This window comes from Gossypium arboreum, chromosome 6 (assembly GCF_025698485.1).
Source record: "Gossypium arboreum isolate Shixiya-1 chromosome 6, ASM2569848v2, whole genome shotgun sequence".
Taxonomy (NCBI): domain Eukaryota; kingdom Viridiplantae; phylum Streptophyta; class Magnoliopsida; order Malvales; family Malvaceae; genus Gossypium; species Gossypium arboreum.
Window position 1 is genome coordinate 141,295,220 of NC_069075.1, and position 25,615 is coordinate 141,320,834.

Here is a 25,615-nt window from a genome sequence, read left to right on the forward strand (position 1 = left end):
TTATAGTTAAAAGGTGAAAATTTGGTTTATAATTTAGATGAGAGGCAAGTGATCTCATCCTTGAGAACACAAATTTTGAACTTTGAAATCGCATATATATATATATATATTATCAGTAAGGATTGGTCTCAACTCTCAAATCTAGAGATGTTAAAAATCTTTAAATAATATCCAAAAGATTATCTTTTATACATGTAATAGGTAAAAGTAACTAATTTCGTGTATTAGAAGTTAGATTATTTTTTATTTTTTAATTAAAAATAAATAAATTAGTCTCTGTAGATTAATGTAAAGAACAAATCCATTCTTTTAATTAAAAATTTTATTCATTGGTAATGTTAAAAACTGATGTGGTTGGCGAAATAATCAAATAGTGACATGTGACATGCCACGTATACTTCATATTGATGTATAGGAATAGTTTTTAACCATAGAAATGAAGAGAAATTTTAACAAAAAGACCAATTTACTCTTTGATCCAGTGTACAATAACTAATTTTCTCAATTTTTAAGTAGAGAAACTAAAATGCAATCTAATTACTAGTACGTATACTTCTACAATACTTTTATCAAAGATGAAAATATAACAATTTCATTCGAATCGGTATATTTTAGCACTAAAATAAATGTATGTAGTTTAAGTTATGATCAAAATACGAAAATTTCGCAGTTAAATCCAACAAAAAAAACTTGTAAAAAATAAACTTAAATTTCTTTTTTCAATTAATAAACATAATTCAAGAATTTACCACAATGACTAATTACACAATTTAACCGAAATAAAAAAATGAAACCCAGGGCACAAACGGCATCAAATGGGTTTTGAAACAACAGCCATGAATTCTTCATCTGATTCAAGAGCATTCATTGAAAATGATGGAAGGCAAATTTCTATGTCAACACTTCCTTTTCCTTCTCACCTGGATACGGTGAAACTTTCCCATCAAACTTATTACCATATCCACTTCGAAGCGTAAGTGCTTTCCCTAACCCAAACTCGTTTCCATACATGTTGAACCTTGATGAGCTTCCAATAATCACAGTCCGTGGATATAAATGTGGAGAACACTGGTAAACGAAAGGTGACCGAAGCCAATCATTGACAAAACCACGCACTGATTTGTCTGAATGGTTAACCACAGCTTGGTACAATTTCCAAGCAGCCCAACCGAGACCATGATCGAGCAATTCACCAGCTGTGGTCATTGCTGTCACTATTTGAAACGAGTTCCCAAAGTAATTAGGGGATAATGGTGGTTCAAGTCTTGGCCTATTGTTTATAGCCAATATGCAACAAGTAACAATTTCACATGGTAAATGACGAGCTCTTGTTATGAACCGCCACACAAATGCTGATAAAGACTGAAAGGAGGAGATTTGGGTGGTGTTAGATTCTGTGTCAGCCCTTTCTTTGAGCTTTGTAATGGACTTTGCTGAAAAATGGAATATTCTCTTTAAAAAATGGGGTGTTTCTAATCTGGTGATGAACTCATTTTGATGAGTGAAACGAAGGGTAAGCAATGGGCCATTGTTACCCTCTGGAAACCATCTTTCCAACATTGGCGAGTGTGAGATTTTTTTTTTAGTATCTCCTTGGGCTTGAAATATTTCGGACAATGTGTTGATGAAATGCCAAAACTCCATCGGCAATAGCATGGTTTATAGAACAATGTTGAAATTGGCCTCCATGCAGCTCATGCAAATCCATGCACATAAGAATTTTCTGCACATAAGTTGTCCGGGTAAAGTACGTGCAACTGAAGATGTTAATGCTACTGTTTCATTTCAATTTCATTTTGTTACTTTTTAACAATGTTTTTTGTAATTTAGTTCATTTTGAATTATATTTGAATGACAAGTTGATGTAACTTGATGGTCAAAGAGCTGGTTACCAGCTTTGTTCAAGTGTACAAGTTATTTTATCAAGTTTCCATATAATTAATGGCATTAGGTAAGCATTAGGTGATGTTGTTTTTTACTTTTTTGATCAGTCAATGACTGATATATGTAATGGCTTTGAGCCAAAGTTTAAAATGAATGAAATCATCAGATTTTCTTTCCATGTGCTCCATCTTTCTTGGCCTTCAAAATTCTGTTCTCCATTCCTGGTAGAAGTTCAAAGCTTGAACTCCAAGCATTTTTCCTTCATTCTTTATCCGGGTATAATACACTACTGTTAAAGTCCAGATTAAAGTTCTTACTTCATCCGATTAAAGTGTGCTAAATCTCCAACAATTGGTACAAGAGCTGATCAATGCTCTCTATGTACAACAACAAAGAAGAGCAAGTAAAAAGGAAGAGCATCAGGAGGGTATCTTCCAAGCCAAAACAAAGTTTGATTCGAGCACCACTGCCTGCAAAGGCAAGAAAACGTGGAGAGACAAGTCTAAATCAGATGCTCTAAGGAAATGGGATAGACCATGCAGGCATTGCAAGAGGCCTGGTCATCCAAAGGCCAAATGCTGGTTCAGGCTAGATGTGCAGTGCTAATACTGCAAAAAGATTGGCCATGTTGAAAAAGTTTTCAAGGAGAAAGGAAGACCAAGGCAGACCCAACAGCAACCAAAGGTTGAAGCTCGGGTAGCTGAAGAAGGAAGTGATAATGAAGAGCAAGTCTTTGCAATTTCTTGCTTATCACTTCATGAAAAAGTTTCAGATGGTTGGCTCCTAGACAGTGGCTGCACCAACCATATGTCGCCAAATGCTGATATTTTCAAGTCCATAGTCAGAAGCTGCAAAACTAAGGTTAAAATTGGCAATGGCCACTTTATTAAGGTAGAAGAAAAGGGAGATGTGGCCATCTATACTCCAACAGGTAACAAAATCATCTCAAACATTTTGTTGGTTCCTGAAATTGACAGAAACTTGTTAAGTATAGCTCAGTTAGTTGAAAAAGGCTACATTGTGGTGTTCAAGGGAAATGAATGTAAGATCTGTGATCCAAGTAGATCCTTGCTCATGTCAGTAGCTATGACTGACAACAGCTTTGTTATGGATTGGAACAAAGGCCTGGATAGTGCCTATACTGCTTCTTCAGATGAGTCCAAGCTTTGGCATTAAAGGCTTGGCTGCGCCAACTACAGATCCATGGACCAGCTAAGTAAGGAGGATTTGGTTGAAAACTTCATTCAATCAGTTGAAAAAGAGGATGTTCGTGAAACATGTTAACTTGGAAAGCATGCCAGACAACCATTTTCTTCAAACAAGTCTTGGAGAGCTTCTGAAAAGCTTCAGTTGGTGCACACTGATGTGTGTGGTCCCATGAAGGCAGAATCATTAAATAGAAGTAGGTACTTTATCTTGTTTATTGATGATCACACAAGATTTTGCTGGATTTTCTTTTTGAAGTAGAAATCAGAAGTGGCCTCTGTGTTTTTAAAGTTTAAGACAGCTGCTGAGATAGAAATTAACTTTAAGCTTAAGACCTTAATGTCTGATAATGGGACTGAATACACCTCAGCACAATTCTAAGCTTACTGTGATGAAGCTAGAATCAAACATCAACTCACTAACACTTACACACCTCAACAGAATGGTGTAAGTGAAAGAAAGAATAGGAGCCTGATGAATATGGCCAGATGTCTGATGATTGAGAAAAATTTGCCTAAAAACCTGTGGGCTGAGGCAGTTAACATAGCAGTCTACATTCAAAACAGACTTCCAACTAAGGCCTTAGCTCATAAAACTCCTTTTGAAGCCTGGTTCGGGTTTAAGCCATCACTGGCTCATTTGAAAGTCTTTGGATGCATATGCTATGCACATGTCCCAGCAGTAAAAAGGGACAAATTGTCCAAAAGAGCTCAACCTGGTATCCTGGTTAGCTATAGCTCAGTTAAAAAGGGTTATAGGATCCTTGATCCTTCAACAACCAAAGTTCTAATTAGCAGGGATGTGGTGTTCAATGAAAAAGGAATCTGGAATGGGGACAAAAATGAGCCATAGGGTATCTCTGAAGAATTTATGGTTGAGCAGACTGATCCTGATGAAAATGATCCATGTAGCGACGTAAAAAAAAATTTTAGTTTCGCTTGGTCGCTAATTGTGGTGATTTATTAAACATTTGAAAACCAACTTTCGATTTTATTAACAAAGGGAGTCGCCACCGATCTTTTTTCCAGGTGTGACCGGACACCTAATAAATCATCCTTTTTTAGAAAAGAAAACTTATTCTTGCGCAAAAATGAAGGCCGAATGTAGATCTATGTCAAAAGCCAAAGTAAAGTTGGGTTCGGGAGTCGGTTACGCGCGAGGAAGGTATTAGCACCCTCGCGACGCCCAAAATTGGTATCTTATTAAACAAGTATTGTCTTAATTTTCAAAATTGCAAGTTCAAAGTAACATTGAATCGTGATCCAATCAAAACACGAGAAATTTCAAGTTTCGTTTTCTTTTGAGAAGGACGTACCGTTTTAACACGAGTCGATTGATATTCACCCAACATAGCGATGAAATCAATGACTTAATATTAAATCGGCATGTTGCCTTATTTATTGAAATTAAAATTATGAGTAAAACATTATTTAAAATAAGAATTGTAAATAATACAAAACAACGATGCAATTAATAATGAAATGTTAAAACCGAGAATATTAAAACAACAATATTAATATTTACAAAAAAATAGAAATGATGTACTACCAATATAATAAGAAAAATAATATATTCATAATGACAATAGAAAATAACAATATATACATAAAACATACATATACATATATATATATACATGACATACCAAAATGAAAATATACAACATATATTAGAAATATTAATAATGTAAAAATATTTTTTATATATATATATGCTAAAGACACTACATGAATATGTACTTATATGTATTAAAAATATCTACATATATAATGGACATGAACTAATAATGATAATAAGAGTAATAATAAAAGACGATATATACCAAATAATACATAATAATTTAAAACAAAATAGTAAGTAACATTAGAGAAAAATGATAAATATAATAATAAATATAACGATATATGAAAATAATACTATATAAAGAAAAGAATATATATACTCCTATAATAAAATATGTGTACTAATATTAATAATAAATATAATAAGGATAAAATAAATATAATAATATATACATGATATGGTATTAAAAATACGTATATATATAATAGTATTTTGAGTATGTACATGAGACACTATAAAATATATACATGGAAATATACAAGAAGTATACAACTAATAACATTAAGAATATATATATATAATATAAATATAATATATACAATATACACATATGATAAAAACTATTAATATGTACATGTATATCTACATACACATTAAGTAAAAGTACTAATGCTAACAATATTAATAATAAATATAATAATAGATATATATGCATACAATAGTAAGAAACGGAACATAAAGAAAATATATATATATAGCTAAATATAATATAATATTAACAATATATAAAAATAATAGTGATAACAATATTACATATATAACATGGTTAATATTTAAAGCTAAATTAAATAGCAAAATAATATGAAATCTAAGGTAAATACGAAAAATAAATGAAAAAGAAGAGAGAGGGAAGAGAGAAGGAGGGGAGGGAATCGCCAAGGGTCATCAATGGTCGACTGTCGTCGTCCGTCTGTCGTCGTTGCGTTGGCCAATGACGCTGTATGGCGAAAAATGTAATTTTTTATATTTGTTTTGTATATATATATTTATTATATTTTTTATTATGATGTATATATATAGATTAATAGATTCGAAAAAAGGAAAAAAAATAAATAATAAAAATAAGAGTAAAATAATAAAGAAGATAAAATCACCTTTAGGTATTTTTTTGAAGATAAATTCTTTGTATTAATCAAAATTCCTCCTCTTGAATCTCAAAAAATTTGTTCTCTCCAAAATACAATAAATCCTCTCCAATCCCCTCCCTCTTTTACATTAAGATTGTGGCTTTTATAAGCTTTTACCACTTGTTCTTCTTTTTTTTTTTAATTTATTTGCTTTTTCCATTGTAGGCAAGTGGAGCAAAATGGGGGTGGGTGGCTAATTATGGTGATGGAGTAGATAAGATTAGGTTTTTTCGTTTTCGGATTTTTTTTTTTTTTGGGTTGGGTTAGTGTTTTGGGCTAAGTTTTGGGTTTGTATTGGGTTTTAATTGGGTAGTTGAGTTATGTTTATTTGGGTTTGGTTTTATTGGGCCCCGGGCAAAATTTGGGCCATACAGCTGCCCCTCTTTGCTTGTTGTTGTGTAACAAGAACAGAGCAAAGACTATAAAAGGACCAATTTTGCCCGGGCTCGCCGAGTCTTGAGTTCTTGAACTGCTTTGGAACTCTTCTTATTTAGTTAGTCCCTTTTCAGTCCACCGCATCTTGTAGCTTTGGTTCAATCCACTGCAAATTCGGAGATATGCCTTGTAGCTTCAATCTGTTCCAATGTAACTTCAAGGATATGAGATTTGTGGCTTCGATCCGTTTCACTGTAACTTCAGAAAGATAAGATCTACAACTTCAATATGCTCTTCTATCGCTTTAGTGAGATAAGGTTTTGGTCTTCTCTTCTGCGACTCCAGAAAGACAAGATCTGATGCCCTCGATCAACTCCACTGCAACTCTAAGGAGACAGAATCTGACGTCTTCAATCAGCTTCAATCTTTATTCTCTTCTCGGCATGTGATCCTCTCGCAATATGAGTTGATTTTTGAAACTTATCTTGAAAAGCAGATTTTGAAAATACCTCAACATATGACTCGAGGCTCAACTCACCTCTCGCAGAAATTACAAGCTCAACTCACCTTTCGCAATATAAATTAAAAAAAAAATACCACAGTGTGTGATCTGAAGCTCAACTCACCTCTCACAATATGAGTTGATTTTTTTTTTTTTTGAAAACAGAAATTGAAAATACCTCAACGTGTCTTGAGGCTCAACTCATTTCTCGCAATATGAGTTGAATTTTGAAAACAGAAATTGAAATTACCTCAACAGGTCCCGAGGCTCAACTCACCTCTCGCAATATGAGTTGATTTTTCAAAATTGAAAATACCTCGGCGTGTGACTCGAGGCTCAACTCGCCGCTTGCAATACGAGTTGATTTTTTTGACAACAGAAATTGAAATTACCTCAGCGTGTCCTGAGGCTCAACTCACCTCTCGCAATATGAGTTGAAATTAAAACACAAAAATTGAAAATACCTCAGCGTGACTCGAGGTTCGACTCACCTCTAGCAATATGAGTTGATTTTGAAAACAAAATAAAAAGGCTTAACTCACCTCTCGCAATATGAGTCAATTTAAAACTAAAAATACCTCAGCGTGCCCCGAGGCTCAACTCACTTCTCGCAATATGAGTTGATTTTGAAAACAACAATTAAAAATACCTCAATGTGTCTTGAGGCTCAACTCATCTCTCGCAATATGAGTTGAGTTTCCTTGAAAAGTATGAATTAAAACATCAAAATACCAAAACCCGTCCTTTGGTAGAATTCGTGTGTCTTTTCCTTTGATTCAAGGCGACTCTCATTCAAGATTTCTTGCTCGTTGGAGTACCAGATATGTCATGTATGATGTTATCATGATATGCACATGTTTGTCTTAAATGCTTTTATGCTTACATGATTATGCAAAGGCTCCTTAAGCATGTTTGTCGATGTCCATTTAGCCATGATTGTTGAGGATCGTGTTCATTGCTTTGATTCTCGACTTTCTCTTCGTGCCTTATACTGTCTTCAAGCTTCACGAGTAATCGACGTTTCTCGATATCATTCTTCCGCCCGATTGAACTTTGTTCTTACTTTGAGACTCTTGTGCTTATCAAATTTTCATCCGTAATGCTTAACATTTCTTTTGTTTGAGTATGTCATTTCACCATTTATCATGTAAATAATGAGATGCATGAAAAGGTCGATAGGGACAAAATGATATTTCATATTCATCTATTTCAAATGTGGCAAACAAAGCAAGTTAAACAATGTCAAAAAGAAAGAAAGGATCGATTCAACGGATACAAATGCTCTAGATATTCAACACATGAACTCTTCCTCGTTCCTCAATCAAAATCTTTTGAGCGGCTTCATGTAGAAGATTTCAAGCTTTCGAAATGCTTCAAACATCAGAACCTCACCGCTTGACCTATCGCTCGACCGCCAGTTTGTTTCATTAGGACGCCTCTCGGTTTTCATCCTAATCTTTTGTAATAATCAAGACGCCATTTTCGGTTTTCACCTCGATCTTTTTTTTTTTTTTAAGATGCCCTTTGGGGTTTTCATCTTAAGCATAATATTTCTTCACAGCATCTGAGTTCACTGGATTCGACAACTCTTTCCCATCCATCTCGATAAGGATCAAAGCTCCTCCTGAGAATGCCTTCTTTACGACGTACGGTCCTTCCCAGTTTGGTGCCCATTTCCCTCGCAGATCTTTTTGTATTGGGAGAATTTTTCTCAAAGATGAGTTCTCCTTCATGGAATTCTCTTGGTCGTACCTTCTTGTCATGGGCTGCTATCATTCTTTTTTGGTACATTTGCCCGTGACAAATTGCCCTGAGACGCTTTTCTTTAATGAGGTTCAGCTGATCATATCGAGCTTGTACCCATTCTGCTTCTTCTAACTTTGATTCCATTAAGACTCGTAGAGAAGGGATCTCAACCTCGATAGGTAGCACAGCTTCCATTCCATAAACCAGAGAGAAAGGAGTTGCTCCGTAGATGTTCGACAGACAATGCGATATGCAAACAAAGCAAATGGAAGCTTTCGTGCCAATCTTTAAACGCCTCTACCATTTTTCCAATGATCCTCTTAATATTTTTATTGGTTGCTTCAACAATTTCTGCCCCGTTCATCTTTGGGCGATAGGGCGAGGAGTTATGATGCTTTATTTGGAATTGCTCGCATACTTCCTTCATCATATTGTTATTCAGATTCATGGCGTTATCTCGAAATGATTCTTTCAGCAAATCATATCGACAAATGATTTCCTTCTTCAAAACCTACAAATTGCGCCTTGGTCACATTGGCAAACGAAGCGGCTTCTATCCATTTTGTGAAGTAATCAATGACCACAAAAATGAATCGATGTCCATTAGAAGCTTTGGAAAATAGGCCCTATGACATCCATGCCCCACATAGAAAAAGGCCACGGAGAAGTCATGACGTGAAGGGCAAAGGGCTACATGAATTTTATCGCCGAGATTTGACATTTGTGGCATTTTCTCGAAAAACTAATGCGCCGCTTTCCATCGTCAACCAAGAGTAACCGAGTCTCATAATCTTTCCGCCATATCGAAACCATTGGCATGTGTCCCATGATTCCTTCATGGACATCTTCAAGTATCTTTCTGGCTTCAACATCATCCACGCATCTCAAAAGTACTTGATCCTTTCCTCTTTTATATAGGATATTCCCATCAAGAACAAATCCCGCTGCCATTCTTCTGATTGTTCTTTTGTCGTTCTCATTCGCTTGTTCTGGATAGCTTTGATTCTTGATATATTCTAAGATATCATGGAACCATGGCCGTCCGTCGCCTCTTTTTCAATACTACAACAAAGGTGCGGGGACCTCGATATGCTCATTTTGAGGGCATTATTTCGCTTCTTTACTTGCTTTGAACATTGAAGCCAAAGTGGCTGTGGCATCACCAATTGGTTTTTTCTCGCAGAAGTAATGAAAAGTTATTTCTTTGAATTCTTTGATCAATTCAGCTACTAAATCACTGTACTTAATCAATTTTGGGTCCCTCACTTCCCACTCTCCACGGATTTGGTAAACCACTAGGGCTGAGTCCCCGTACACCTCTAACATTTTGATGTTTCGTTCAATGGATGCACGAAGTCCCATGATACAGGCCTCATATTCTGCTATGTTATTGGTACAGAAGAAATTCAGTCTTGCGGTGAACGGATAATGATTCCCATTTGGTGATACCAGGATTGCTCCAATTCCATGCCCTAAAGCATTTGACGCACCATCAAAGCACATCTTCCATGACTTCTCTTTTGATGACTCGGATTCCATTTCTGTGATGCACATTAAGTCTTCGTCTGGGAAATCAAATTTCAAAGGCTCATATCCCTCCATCGTTCGAGTCGCTAAGAAATCAGCTATTGCGCTCCCTTTTATTGACTTCTGACTTATATAGGCAATGTCATATTCTGATAGGAGGATCTGCCATCGTGCCATTCTTCCTGAGAGTGCCGGTGATTCCATCATGTATTTTATTAGGTCTAGCTTTGAAATTAGCCATGTCGTATGATACAACATATATTGTCCGAGTCTCCGAGCTACCCAAACTAGAGCGTAATAAAGATTTTTCAATGGACAAATACTTTACTTCATATTCGATGAACTTTTACCGAGGTAGTAGATCGCCTTTTCTTTCTTTCCCGACTCGTCGTGTTGCCCAAAGACGCAACCCATTGAATTTTCAAACACGCTTAAATACAATATCAATGGTCTTCCGGAGTTGGTGGTACTAGCATCGGAGGACTAGACAAATATTGCTTTATTTTATCAAAGGCCAACCGGCATTCCTCATTCCATTCTCCAGGTTATGTTTTCAAGAAGTCGAAAGATTGGGTCGCATTGGTTGGTAAGTCGAGCGATAAATCAGGCGATGTAATTTAATCTCCCTAAAATCCTCTAACTTCCTTTTTATGCGCGAGATGGCAACTCTTGAATGGCTTTTATTTTAACTGGATCAACCTCGATACCTCTTTCACGACAATGAAGCCTAGCAACTTCCCGAGGTAGCCCCAAACGTACATTTGGTGGATTGAGCTTTAATCGAACTTTCTCACTGTCGAACAACTTCTTGAGATTCACTACATGCTCTTCTTCCCTGGGATTTAGCAATCATATCGTCGACGAGACCTCTATTTCTTTATGCATCATGTCATGGAATAACGTCACCATAGCCTCTCGATATGTTGCTCTAGCATTCTTTAACCCGAATGGCATCACCTTGTAGCGTAACGCTCCCCACATTGTTATGAAGGTAGTTTCTCCATATCCTCGGGGCCATCTTGATCCGATTATACCCCGAGAATCCATCCATGAAAGAAAATAATGAATGTTTTTCTGTGTTGTCCACCAACGTATCAATATGCGACAAGGGAAAATTATCTTTTGGGCTTGCTCGATTCAGTCACAGTAATCCACGCACATTCAGATTTTGCCATCTTTCTTTGGTACCGGACTATGTTAGCCACCCATTCGGATATTTGAGGCTTGTAGGAAGCCAAAGATCAAATTGCTTCTTGACTTCCTCTTTATTTTCAACAAAGATTTCGGTCTCATCCGTCTTAATTTTTTTGGATAGACTTGCATTCGCTTTAATGGGAGCTTATGGACCACTAAATCTTCATTTAGCCCGGCATGTCCTGGTATGACCATGCAAAACGTCTTTGTACTCACGGAGTAAAGTGATCAAACTATGCCCGGTACTCTTTGAAATAGAAGTCCCAATCTTCACTTCTTGTTTCCTCTCTTCAAGGCCCAAATTTATTGTTTCACATGATTCTTCATGAGGCAAAATCTGTTTATCCTCTTGTTCCACCATTCTTAACAATTCAGAGACGAGACATAATCTTCAAAGATTTTCATTGGCTTCAAATTCTCTTAAGCAAACAAATTTTCTCAAAATCAATTTCAAGATTCGTAACGGGCTTATTCATGTCGTCAATATCTGAGCACCTGAAAGTTGAATGGAAAAGGAAGCTATAGAGGGACATCCAAGTATTGGAAACAACAAACAAAATATTATGTCGTGGCAATGAGGCAAATGTAAGGATAGGCTATGAAATGAGAAAATGATTAGTGATAATGCGAAAAATCGTGACAAAATGCATCTCCATTGATATTCATGATAAAGAGCGAATGCAAGTTCTTACAAAAGAATTCTATTATATCTAAGGACACAATAGAAGGTTAATGTTTAGCATTACTCTGAAGACTTATAAACTACAAGAAGCTCTTCGGCTGTCCAATTGTTCAACACGAAACCAGGAAGGCAAGGGCGTATCCTCGAGACATCTTTACTTGCACCAGCTCCTTTGTCAATGACATTTATACTGACATTTTGAAAACCCCTTTCAATTAACCCCAGCATGTTTCGTGGATCATCTTGTCCAGGGTACATCATTCCCGCAGATGTAAATGTTTTTGACAAAGGAGGGTACTCTATTGGTTCCCATTCTGGTTCTCGGCCCAAAGTTCTTGCGATTCTTCTTTCTTGATCCTTCTTCCACTGTCTTCTTCTTTGACGTATGTCAGGCTGGAACCCCAAACCATATCGGACCTTGTGGTGCACTGGCTTTAAAGCCCTAACTATTCCTTGCAGATGTCTCCCTAAACCTCTTCTCGCACGAGCTCCCTTTCCTACGGTCAACTTGACGCCCATTCTGGTATTTCTTGATAGTTTTGGCATTGGAATTTGCTTCCTCAATGACGAAAGTGGCATTAACGAATTCAAGAGATCGAAGGAACATTCCATCGCGTCCTTGCTTACTTCCGTGTATGGCGATCGCAGAGATAGATGCAACAATGTCTTCTTCACCTCGACCGTGACCAAACAACCATCCATGATGAACTTTACTTTTGATGGAGAGAGGACGAATCGCCCAGCAGAATGGATCCGTGGTCTTCCCAAAAGGCGCTTATAAGAGGGTGTAATGTCCATGACTTGGAACTCGACATCATAAATGTAAGGGCCCACTTCAAAGGGATTTCGATCTTTCCCATGACTTCGCTACCGTCTCCGTCGAATGCCCCACTGTGGAATGACAGGCCTTAAGTAGGACAAATCCATCAGATTCGAAAGCGTGGCCAATGGCATAATGTTTAACGCTGACCCATTATCGATGAGTACGTTTGGTATTATGTACCCCTTGCAACGAGTCGTGATATGCAGCGCTTTCACCAAGCCTCTACCATTTGGCGGTATCTCATCGTCATTAAAAGAGATAAAATTGTCCGCATTCAGATTGTTTACCCACCTATCAAGCTTTTCGACAGATATGTTGTTGGCCACATAAGCTTGATTTAACACCTTCAATAAAGCATTCCGTGTGGCTCAATTTAACAAGAGAGATAGAATCGAGATTCGCTACCGGTCGCTTGCTCAATTGTTCCACCACACTATACTCATTGTGCTTAATAAATTTCAAGAATTCTTGAGCTTCTTCCTCATTCACGTGCTTTTTAGTTTCTTGCACGGTGGAATTTCTTGCTCGACTTCGACTTTGCATCATTGCTTTCCTTTTGCTTCAAGTCGCTAATTTTCTTTATCGGTTCAACTTCTTTAGAATAGCACCATCCATCGCGGGTAAAATGACCTACTTCCCCAATGTCTTGTTGTGGCTTCAAGCTTTTCACCTTCGTGTAACGATGTTGACATCGTACTTCCACAGATCGCTTTTATTGTCCTTATAAGGGAAAGGAGATGGTACTTCAATTATCATTTTGGTTTCACCGGCTCCTTCTTCACGCCATAATAGATTATTAACGGTCGATTTGGCGCTTATATGGAAAACCCGATGATTGATTGTGAGAGGCACATATTTCTCCACTATCGCCTCTTTGGCTTTACAAAAATCCCAATCTCCTTATTGTCCATCATACTTTGCAAGACACTTCAATTCCTCACAGATCGAATGTTATGCTCCCCAATACCATGGAGCTTGCAAAAGTCGTGACCTTTTGCATCTTTTCCTTTGGATACTCCATTAAAACGACAGAGCAACCCCTTCTCACTTAGTACCTCCTGATTCTCTGCAGAGGTGTTCTTACTGTAAACCCATCTTCTACTTTGTCGCTTATCCTCCTCTTCATCAAGGCCACATTCCCTTGGTGTGATTTGGGAATGGATTCTGGTCGATCGCCAGACCATCAAATCTCAAAATGCCCGCGATCGATGAGCCCTTGAACTCTCCTTTTGAAAGCAAGGCGCTTCTCAAGAGAATGCCTCGGTTCCCCGTGATGGTATGCACAACTAGCGTTTGGATCGCACCATTTCGGGTATGGAGGTTTAAGGGGGCCATGTAATGGGAGATATCAATTGTTTCTCCAAAAGTTTTGGGTACAATTCCCCATACGACACGTGGATGGGGGTAAATTGCGGTCTCTGGATTATGCCTTCTTGGTCTTGGTTCGCTTCGGGTTGGCTTTGGGCGGTACCGTGTTTTGTGGGAAAGTGGTGATGGGTCTTTGGTTGTTCGTGGCGTATACGGGGTAGGACGGATGTGGTGCTTTGTAGTAAGGGGTTTGAGGGGGATAATAGAAATTCGGGGGTAGATAATTTCGAGGTCGAGGTTGGTTAGGATACGAATTAGGAATGTAACCACTCCCAGTTCCCACCATGTGGGCTTCCGGCTCTTTCTTCCTTACGGGTACTGCTTTTCTTGAGCCTTCTGATCTTTCCATTCTACCGCTCTTGACGGCATTCTCTATGAGTTCACCAGATATTACGATATCCGAAAAATCCTTCGTAGCACTTCCCACCAGCTTGTCATAGAATGGTGCTTTCAAAGTATTGATGAAAAGGATCGTTATCTCGCCTTAGTCATGGAGGCTCCACTTGAGCCGAGATATCTCTCCATCTTTAAGATACCGCCTAAAGGATTCTGCTGGTTTCTTCTCCATCATTTGCAAGGTCATACGGTTCGGCACTATGTCCGATACATGCTTGTATCGCCGCAAAATGTCGACGCCAAGTCCTTCCAAGATCGAATCTTTTCTACTAAGTTGATTGTACCACCAAGAGTGACCTCGTTAGACTATCTTGAAAGCAATGTATGAGTAATTTATCCTCGTTCACATAACCGGTCATTTTTCGCAAAACATGACCAGATGCGCTTTGGACATCTCGTACATCGTATTTTTCAAAATCGTGCACCTTGAACTTCGGAGGCGTAACTAGATCGTGCACCAAATCGAGCTCTTTGGCACTTAGTGCAGAGAAGGCTTCAGACTCTATTGCTTTGAGTCTTTCCTCTAAGCTCCTATACTTCTCTTGAGCCCCATGATCGTCCATTCTCAACCCGGCTATTTCATTGGATCGTCCAAATCTGGAACAATTGATTGGTAGGATTAGCCCTGAATTTGATATGAATATTCCTTGCCCTAAATGAGTATGTGGCACCGCCGTTGCTCGTGTGTCGTGGGTTTTTCTTGGGTGTACCCTTTTTGTGTGCGTGGGTGTGTGGTGGAGTGAATCGGGGATAGAGCGGGTCTTGATTGTGATTAACTCTTGATCGAGATTCCTCAATGTCGTGGCTCGCATGGGTCCCTTTTCTTTGACTAAAGTCGACATCATCTCCATCATCTTGGCCATTTGATCTCTTTGCTCGAGTGATTCCTCTCGAGATCTCACCATTAGGTCTCTCGCTTTCGTTGTGATTTGGCCATTGCTCTTGTAATTCCTTTTGAGCCCTTTCCAACCTTTCAATTTTCTCATTGAATTCACCTCCATCACTCTAGCTTGTCGCTGCTTTTATACTGGATGATGTGGTTCCATCTTGTGGTATTACAACTGCGAATTATATATTTTGTCTTCAGCGACCGAGTATGGGATATGCAATGTATGAATGAATGCATGAATGAATGCATGAATGTCAAAATGTTAGTTATGCAAAGAATGTAAAAATTGGTGTTGATTTCAAGATAGCCCCATATTTAGGCATTTCATTTATCAACATAGTCCATTACACAAAGTTTTCATTTCTCCAACGGTTACACAAATTTCCTAGCCGTATTGCCTTGTTTCTTCACTTGCTCTAAAAACTCTGATATACTCGATCTTTGGCTCGGAGGGAATTGGCAACTGAGAACTTCGGCTTCATCTGATAATTGAACAACTTGCATAGCCGCCTTGCGAATTTCATTGATCAAGAACTCGAGTTGCATTTCTTTTTCTTTGAGAGTTCCTTCATACGCGTGAATGTCTCTATCGTACTGGTCACTCTTTTCTTCTAGAGCCTTCAGGAGGTTATCTAATTGTTGTTGACGAGATTGCAGCATGTTTTCTAGATCTCGTGTTTTCCTTTTTAATTCTTGATGTTCAGATTGACTATTCGCAAATTCTGCAGTCATCATTTCATACTCGGCGTTCTTCCTTCTTAATTCTATCACAGTGCGCGCAGCCTTTTCCTCCTCTTTTTTTGCTTTTCCCTTCCAAAATTCCATTCCTCCCTTGATATTGCTAATTTCTTCCTTCCACTCTGCTGCCGACTTGCCCAACCCACTATTCTTTTCAGTGCTTCTTAATTTCTTGTTTTCCAAATGAAGGTCCCTTAAGTCGTTTCTCACGATCTCGGCTTCTCTTTGTACTTTTTCAGTTCTGGACCTTTCAACCTGAACTTCAATCTTCAGTTGATAGTTTTCTTCTTGAAGAGCACTAAGGTCCCGAGACATCTTGGCCTTTTCTCGTTCGAATTCTTGTCTTGCCATCTCTAGCTCAGACGGCGTTTCCTCCGAGAAAGGATTCTGGATAGTGTAGTTTGTTGACGAGATTTGCTGACTATTTACCCGTTGCTTCCTCCATATGTCGTAATCTTGGGTAAGGGTATCAGCATACAAGGCTAATTCCATGAAATAAATTTCCTTCCAAGACTTTGCAATGTCTCGGACTCTCTTCATATATCCTTCACCCGCGAAAGCGAACTCGAACTGTGCTAATCCTCCAGTTGCGGGTAGGAATTGTTGCGAAGAAAATTGTCTTTGGACCAATAGCGGAGCATATCCAACTCCTCCCCATAACCCGAGTAAAGGTGCCCAATCTTGGCTTCCACATTTGTATAGCAGAACTGAAGGACGGATCCAGGGTGCTCTCCATGTTATATCCTTGGCGCGAAGACTCTGAAAGACTGATACCCAATGTTACTCGGTGACTTCCTTCGGCCATTCTTTCTTGAGATAAGCTTCTAGCGGGGCAAATGTTTTTGAAAACATATAGAACAGAGTGCGCTCTACTTTCCAAAAATGACTCAAAATCCAAACATTAAGCAACTGAGCACATCCACTAAATCGTCCCTTTCCAACCCTTCGGCAAGTACTCGTGGATCCAAGGTCTCGGCTAGGATAGTCGGGACAGGTTGACTCCTTGTTTTAACCTTTCAAGAAATCAACCATCGCAACTTCTAGATGTCCGAGAACTTTTGGGAAAATGACCAAACCATAAATGGCCAAAGCGAATAGATTTACCCTTTTCAAAGATGTCGGGATGGTTCGAACCAAATCTCGTAAGGAGGACCATGGAATGCAAATGGTTTCATTCTTCTTCTTTATCTGCTTTTTCAGCCCATGCATCACCATGTCTGTCGGCCTCACTAACTTTTTCTTGAAGGTCATCGGCTTAGGCTCCTTCACATATATTTTGTCGAATTGTACATTGTCGATGCGAGTAATGCAAAGATACTCTTCTATGGTTGAGTCATGTCTTCTTGATTGAAGGTGAAACATTGATAAGTCGGGTCCCGTAATCGAACCATGGCTTGAATCAACTGCTCGCTCACACGGATGGTGATCAGTGAGCTATATCTCCATACCTCTCGGTGAAAATGTCCCTAGTGTCCAATCCCATTGATTCCAAATTCGAACCAAATCCTCAAGGTTATTTTGGCGAACATTTACGTTATATGTTCGGAAAATTGGCAACACACCCTTCCACTAGACTATCCCCTTTTCTCTCGAGTTTTAGAGACCGGCCCCGAACCACGACATTCTTCTTGCTATTTGTGTAATTGACTCCTCCATCGAAACCCGCTTTTTGGCAACCAACCTTTAATCAACACCTTCCTAATATGATGCATATGATGCATGATGAAAATAAAATAAAACAAACAAACTTGGTTAGTAAACACAACAAATATAATTTGAAAAACAAATTAAACTACCCAATCCAATTCTTTTGCATAAACAAGGTAAATAAAAGGCAAAAGGCATTTTCCCTGTACTTATTTTGGTGACTATAAGCGGACAGAGGTTCGGCATGGCTCTAATTGGATAGCTCGATGGTTCATTATATGCGCCTCGGTTCTAGACAGTACTCGAATTGCTCGTACTATCATCTCGCTAAGATCAAGACGAAGCCTCGGTCATAGCCCATCACAGCTCACGAGTTCAATTCGAGGATTACATTTACTTATGCCTATGCGGAGGGACAAGTTAACTCACGAAAGCATAAGTCATATGTAACCCAAAGTATTCACTAGCCATGCGGAGGGACGAGTTAACTCACGAAGGCGTAGCGTTTACTTTCACTTAAACAGGACTTGAGCCCTGTATAGAGCTCATGTTATGCAACAAAATGCACATGCACGGTGTGTGGGGAGAAACTTGCAAACCTTTACGTTTTATTTAAAAAACTAAACCAAAACTAAAATCACAAAAATTTAAAGTGAAAAACAATCGGATAAAACAAGTTAGAATATATACAACACGATGCAAATGCACGATTTTCTTGAAAACAAAAATTTGAGGATCACGACTAAATGTTAATTTGAACAAGGAACTTTGAAAATTTTGACAACGCGAGTTTAATTCGACTCGACTCTCAAAAAGTGTCCCCAGCGGAGTCGCCAGCAGTAGCGACGTAAAAAAAAATTTTAGTTTCGCTTGGTCGCTAATTGTGGTGATTTATTAAACATTTGAAAACCAACTTTCGATTTTATTAACAAAGGAGTCGCCACCGATCTTTTTTCCAGTGTGACCGACACCTAATAAATCATCCTTTTTAGAAAAGAAAACTTATTCTTGCACAAAAATGAAGGCCGAATTTAGGTCTACGTCAAAAGCCAAAGTAAAGTTGGGTTCGAGTTTGCATGCGAGGAAGGTATTAGCACCCTCGCGACGCCCAAAATTGGTATCTTATTAAACAAGTATTGTCTTAATTTTCAAAATTGCAAGTTCAAAGTAACATTGAATCGTGATCCAATCAAAACACGAGAAATTTCAAGTTTCATTTTCTTTTGAGAAGGACATACTGTTTTAACACGAGTCGATTGATATTCACCCAACATAGTGATGAAATCAATGACTTAATATTAAATCGGCATGTTGCCTTATTTATTGAAATTAAAATTATGAGTAAAACATTATTTAAAATAAGAATTGTAAATAATACAAAACAACGATGCAATTAATAATGAAATGTTAAAATTGAGAATATTAAAACAACAATATTAATATTTACAAAAAAATAGAAATGATGTACTACCAATATAATAAGAAAAATAATATATTCATAATGACAATAGAAAATAACAATATATACATAAAACATACATATACATATATATATATACATGACATACCAAAATGAAAATATACAACATATATTAGAAATATTAATAATGAAAAATATATTTTTTATATATATATGCTAAAGACATTACATGAATATGTACTTATATGTATTAAAAATATCTACATATATAATGGACATGAACTAATAATGATAATAAGAGTAATAATAAAAGACGATATATACCAAATAATACATAATAATTTAAAACAAAATAGTAAGTAACATTAGAGAAAAATGATAAATATAATAATAAATATAACGATATATGAAAATAATACTATATAAAGAAAAGAATATATATACTCCTATAATAAAATATGTGTACTAATATTAATAATAAATATAATAAGGATAAAATAAATATAATAATATATACATGATATGGTATTAAAAATACGTATATATATAATAGTATTTTGAGTATGTACATGAGACACTATAAAATATATACATGGAAATATACAAGAAGTATACAACTAATAACATTAAGAATATATATATAATATAAATATAATATATACAATATACACATATGATAAAAACTATTAATATGTACATGTATATCTACATACACATTAAGTAAAAGTACTAATGCTAACAATATTAATAATAAATATAATAATAGATATATATGCATACAATAGTAAGAAACGGAACATAAAGAAAATATATATATATAGCTAAATATAATATAATATTAACAATATATAAAAATAATAGTGATAACAATATTACATATATAACATGGTTAATATTTAAAGCTAAATTAAATAGCAAAATAATATGAAATCTAAGGTAAATACGAAAAATAAATGAAAAAAGAAGAGAGAGGGAAGAGAGAAGGGAGGGGGGAAGGGGAATCCGGCCAAGGGCCGGTCAATGGTCGATCAAATCACCGTCTGTCGTCGTTGGTTTTGCCATCAGACGCAGTGGTTAAAAATGTAATTTTTTTTATATTTGTTTTGTATATATATATTTATTATATTTTTTTATTATGATGTATATATATAGATTAATAGATTCGAAAAAAGGAAAAAAAATAAATAATAAAAATAAGAGTAAAATAATAAAGAAGATAAAATCACCTTTAGGTATTTTTTTGAAGATAAATTCTTTGTATTGATCAAAATTCCCTCCTCTTGAATCTCAAAAAAATTTCTTCTCTCCAAAATACAATAAATTCCTCTCCAATCCCCCTCCCCTCTTTTACATTAAGATTGTGGCTTTTTATAAGCTTTTACCACTTGTTCTTCTTTTTTTTTTTTAATTTATTTGCTTTTTCCATTGTAGGCAAGTGGAGCAAAATAGGGGTGGGTGGCTAATTATGGTGATGGAGTAGATAAGATTAGGTTTTTTCTTTTTCGGATTTTTTTTTTTTGGGTTGGGTTAGTGTTTTGGGCTAAGTTTTGGGTTTGTATTGGGTTTTAATTGGGTAGTTGAGTTATGTATATTTGGGTTTGGTTTTATTGGGCCCCGGGCAAAATTTGGGCCATACAATCCAGAAATGGACATTGATGATGAACCAGTCAAGGGCATAAGACCTTTGACTGAAATTTATGAGAGGGCTCAAGTAGCAATAGTTGAACCAAGCAGTTTTGAAGAGGCTGAAGTACACCAAGGTTGGAAACAGGCTATGGTTGATGAGATTGCAATGATTGAGAAGAACCAGACTTGGGAGTTAGTTGCAAGACCAGCAAAAACGAAGGTTATTGGAGTAAAGTGGGTCTATCGAGCCAAGTAAAATGCTGATAGGAGCTTGAACAAACTGAAGGCCAGGCTTGTAGTTAAAGGATTCAGCCAAAAATATGGCCTGGACTACCTGGAAACATTTGCACCAGTGGCCAGGTTAGACACCATCAGGTTATTGGTTGCCTTGGCAGCTCAGATGCAGTGGAAAATCCACCAGCTTGATGTGAAGTCTATATTCCTAAATAGCTTCCTTGAGGAAGAGATCTACATTGATCAGCCTCAAGGCTTTGTTGTGTCTGGCAAAGAAAAAATGGTGTACAGGCTTAATAAGGCATTATATGGCCTAAAACAGGCTCCTAGAGCCTGGTATGCTCGAATTGACAGGTACTTGGTCAGTTTGGGATTTCAAAGAAGCCTCAGTGAGCCAACATTGTATGTTAAGAAGAAAGAAGTTGAAACACAGCTCATTGTGTCTCTCTATGTTGATGATCTTTTGGTCACAGGAGGAGACCAAGCAATGCTAGTTAATTTTAAAACCAAAATAGAGCAGGAGCTTGAAATGTTTGATTTAGGAAGGATGACTTATTTCCTTGGCATGGAAGTGACTCAAGCTCAAGGAGGAATCTTTCTAAGTCAGAGAACGTTTTCCTTGAAGATACTGAACAAGTTCTCAATGAAAAACTGTAAGGCAACAAGCACTCCAATTGCTATAGGAGAAAAACTATCAAGCCATGGCAATTCTGAGTAAGTAAGTGAATCTGTTTATAGAAGCTTGGTTGGTTGTTTATTGTATTTAACTTCCACTAGGCCAGACATTATGTTTGCTATAAGTTTGCTCTCAAGATTCATGCATTGTTGCAATGAGAAGCACTTTTAAGCTGCCAAACGAGTGCTTAGATATATCAAGGGTACTTTAAGCCATGAGATGTTATTTAACAAGGCAGAAAGTTTGAAACTTGTTGGATACACAGACAGTGACTGGGGAGGTTCTATAGATGACATGAAGAGCACATCAGGGTATGTCTTCACCCTTAGCTCAGCTATCTTTTGCTGAAGTTCGAAGAAACAAAGTGTGGTTGCTTAGTCCACTGCTGAAGCTGAATATGTAACAGCTGCTGGGGCTGTAAATCAAGCCATATGGCTTAGAAAGATCTTAGATGACCTCAACTTGCATCAATAAGAAGCAACAGGGATCATGTGTGGCAATCAATCCGTTGTTGCAATTGCAAAGAATCCTGTCTTCCATGGAAGAACAAAATACTTCAACATAAAGTTTCATTTTGTCAGGGAGATGGAACAAGCTCGAGAAATGGAGCTGGTTCATTGCAATTCTGAAGATCAAATTGCTGACATTTTAACAAAACCTCTTAGTACATCAAGATTCATTAAACTAAGAGGGTTAATGGGAGTTTGCAACATGGAAACCAAGGAGGAGTGTTGAAATTGGCCTCCATGCAGCTTATGTAAATCCATGCACGTAAGAATTTTTTGCACATAAGTTGTTCGGGTAAAATACTGCAACTAAAGTTGTTAATGCTACTGTTTCATCTCAGTTTCATTTTGTTACTTTTTAAAAATGTTTTTTGTAATTTAGTTCATTTTGAATTATATTTGAATGACAAGTTGATGTAACTTGATGGTCAAAGAGCTGGTTACCAGCTTTGTTCAAGTGTACAAGTTATTTTAGCAAGCTTCCATGTAATTGGTGGCATTAGGTAAGCATTAGGTGATGTTGTTTTTAGCTATAAATGTATTGTTTTCCTAGTTGAATGAGTGAGCAAAATGAGCTGAAGCCATAGCTCCCTTGCTGCACATTTGTCAGCAAGTAAAATTATTGCCTTGTTCTGTCCTGTATTTCTTTCTCTGCTCCTCCTCCAAAAATCCCCAACAATTGGTATCGTGAGCCTTAGTCTTAAGGGCCATTGATTTTTGCTTCCGCTGCTTGTTAAATGAAAGAAGTTGTCAAAGCATGTCATCAAGGATCGCTTGAAGAGAAGACAACATCAACTCAACCTTAAAAACTCCCAAACAAGCTTGAATAAGTTGAAGGAGGAGTTTCAAGGAAAGAATGTGAGCTTTCCAATGTGCAAGCTGCAAGCTCAGCAAAAATGTGCAAGCTTAGCAAGATGCCAAAGCTGAAAGCTTAGCTAGAAGTGAGAGCTGTGAGCTTATCAAAAGTGCAAGCTCACCAATAGTTGCGAGCCTATTGAAGACACCTGCTGAAAACAGTATGCAAAGATGCAAATCTGTCAAAGGTGCGAGCTCAGCAACATGTGAAAGCAAGAAGAAGCAGGACTGTAGTTAGCAAAGGAAAACAAGGCAGGATATGTTTGAATGGTGATACCAACCAAGGCTATGAAAGAGGAGAATACTCCATTTGATGAACAAATCTTTGCCACAAAAGACTGGTATGGTCAAATTGTGTGAGTCAAGATTTGGTTGAAAATGAGGCCAAGGTTGAAAATGTATTGCTTGAGCAAGTTCAGCTTGAAACAAAGCATCTAAGGACCGCCAAGTTAAAAAAAAAAACTTGATGAATGATTGGTATTTGCAGATGAAAGCCAATGAGGAGTGTTGAAGTTGGTTTCATGCGCACTAAGAAGCGAGGGAAGTCGCCCAAGCCTTGCATGTTGCAAATGGAGCATATGTCATTGTTTTGTTACTTTCACTAATCTTTTGTTGCTTAGTTTGATTTGAACTAAGTTGGTAACATGTTTGATGTAATTAGGTGCTGATAGATTGATAAATCAGCTTTACCATATGTGCAAGTTATGTTTATCAATTTACTAGGCTACTTAGTGGTAGTAGGTAGTATTTGGTGATAGTTTTTAGCTATAAATGTATTGTTTTTCTATTCCCCGTAAAATAATAAAAATAGAAAAGAACAAGAAAGGGAAGTAGGGTCGAATCCTCGTGGACCGGATTATACGAATGCTTGTTTTCAAATCTCAAGTAATCATGCCCAAGAAAACTCAAGCATCGAAAAAATAAAAAAAAAAGATTTTAAGAATTGATTTTGGAAGCAAAAATAAAATAAAGACAGAGTTTAAAGTTTATCAAATTATGATTACTTAAATAATAAAAATAATAAAGAGAGTTTTAAGTGAAAAGAAATTTTATGGAAAGTTCCACCTCCGGTTGTCTCATTCCGCCTTGGGCTCAATCCTTGGCTTTTGGATGATCCTTCTCGACTCGAGTAAGCCAGTTATAGTGGAAGAGGACGCCACGACCACCAGCTCCAAAGATTAGACTTACGATTTTAGGGAACCCGACTCTAGCCAAGAATCTATGCTAGATCAACGCTTCTCAATGGCTAATCCCACGCCATTTTGTCTCTTTGGCTCGCCAACCTCGACGCAAAGAAGTTAACGAACCGACTATGCAATCCTTCCAAAACATACAAAGCGGCCGCCTTTGCATATGCTGAAAAGCTTACTTTTAAGGGCCATGGACGGAAGCGCCACCAGAAAAGTGAGAAACGATGAATACTTGGCGAGAAGGCTAAGTACCGATTCTAGGCCTCAAGAACCTTTTTGGGAAAATATTGACAACTTTTGGCTAGAAGGGTTTTAGTGGCTCATGATAATTGTGGGAAAGAAAATAAATAAAAATATGGAAAAGAAATTTTATTGAAAAGAAATATGAAAGAACAAAAGACTTTTGGGAGAGTGTTTACGAAAAAGATCCTCCCAAATAGAGTCACTTCACCCCTATTTATAGTGCTAGGAGATAGTCTAATTGAACTTAAATTCTAAAAAGATAAATACATTTAATTAAAGATAAACAAAGATAATTAAAATAAAATCCTAAATTTGAATAATCCTAATAATTATCTTAATAATAATTATCCTAATAGAATAAAATAAAATAGAGTCTTCCAAAATAAAATCTCTTCTATTTGCTTTTAAGTCCTTGTGCCTTCCATGTTCGCACTTTTGGCACTATATTTGTCCCACGTTGCATATTGGCCCATTTAATCTTCGAATTGACGCTTTTTCCCTTGAATTTACTTTTCGCCTCCAATTTAGTCCCTAAAAGATAAAAAGACATAAATAGCTCAAATTAGTAGGCTCAAGCTCAAAATAAACACATGATTAATATATAAAAACACGTCATTTTAGAGTATTATCAACAACCTATGAACACCCCATGTACCAGCTCAGTGACCTGAATCGATAACAAAGGCCTGGTGTGATCATCATAGTTGATTGCTCGATCATGGTCGAAGAACGATTGAACAACCAATGGAACATAAGTAGGGGAAACAACGTCGGATACTGATAAATCAACAGCTGCATGTATAAATTTAGCTCCTGGACTATTTTTGCAATCAACAAAGACGGAATGAGACTTTGGGTTTTGTTCTATTTTTGTTGCAAGCCGACCTGCTAAGGGATAGAAATGAAGGAGGGCAATGGAAAGGGATTGTTTGAACCTTACCAAGACATTGTTGATCAATTTTTGTTCACAATAATCCCCTGGTGGTGGTTTGGTATAAAGAAGACCCTTTTGGATGTAGTGTACGGAAAGCATGACAAGATCCCATGTTGTGAGATAAAAGGGCTGTTTTGATTGTTCCGAAACATGTTGTGGTTTAACAAAACATCCTGAGATGATTCGAACTGTTGATGAATCCAT

General features: G+C 37.1%; 1 pseudogene; it reads right to left on the bottom strand.

The window, feature by feature from the left end:
• Positions 1 to 811: 811 nt before the first annotated feature.
• Positions 812 to 25,615, bottom strand: LOC108484869 (uncharacterized acetyltransferase At3g50280-like; annotated as a pseudogene).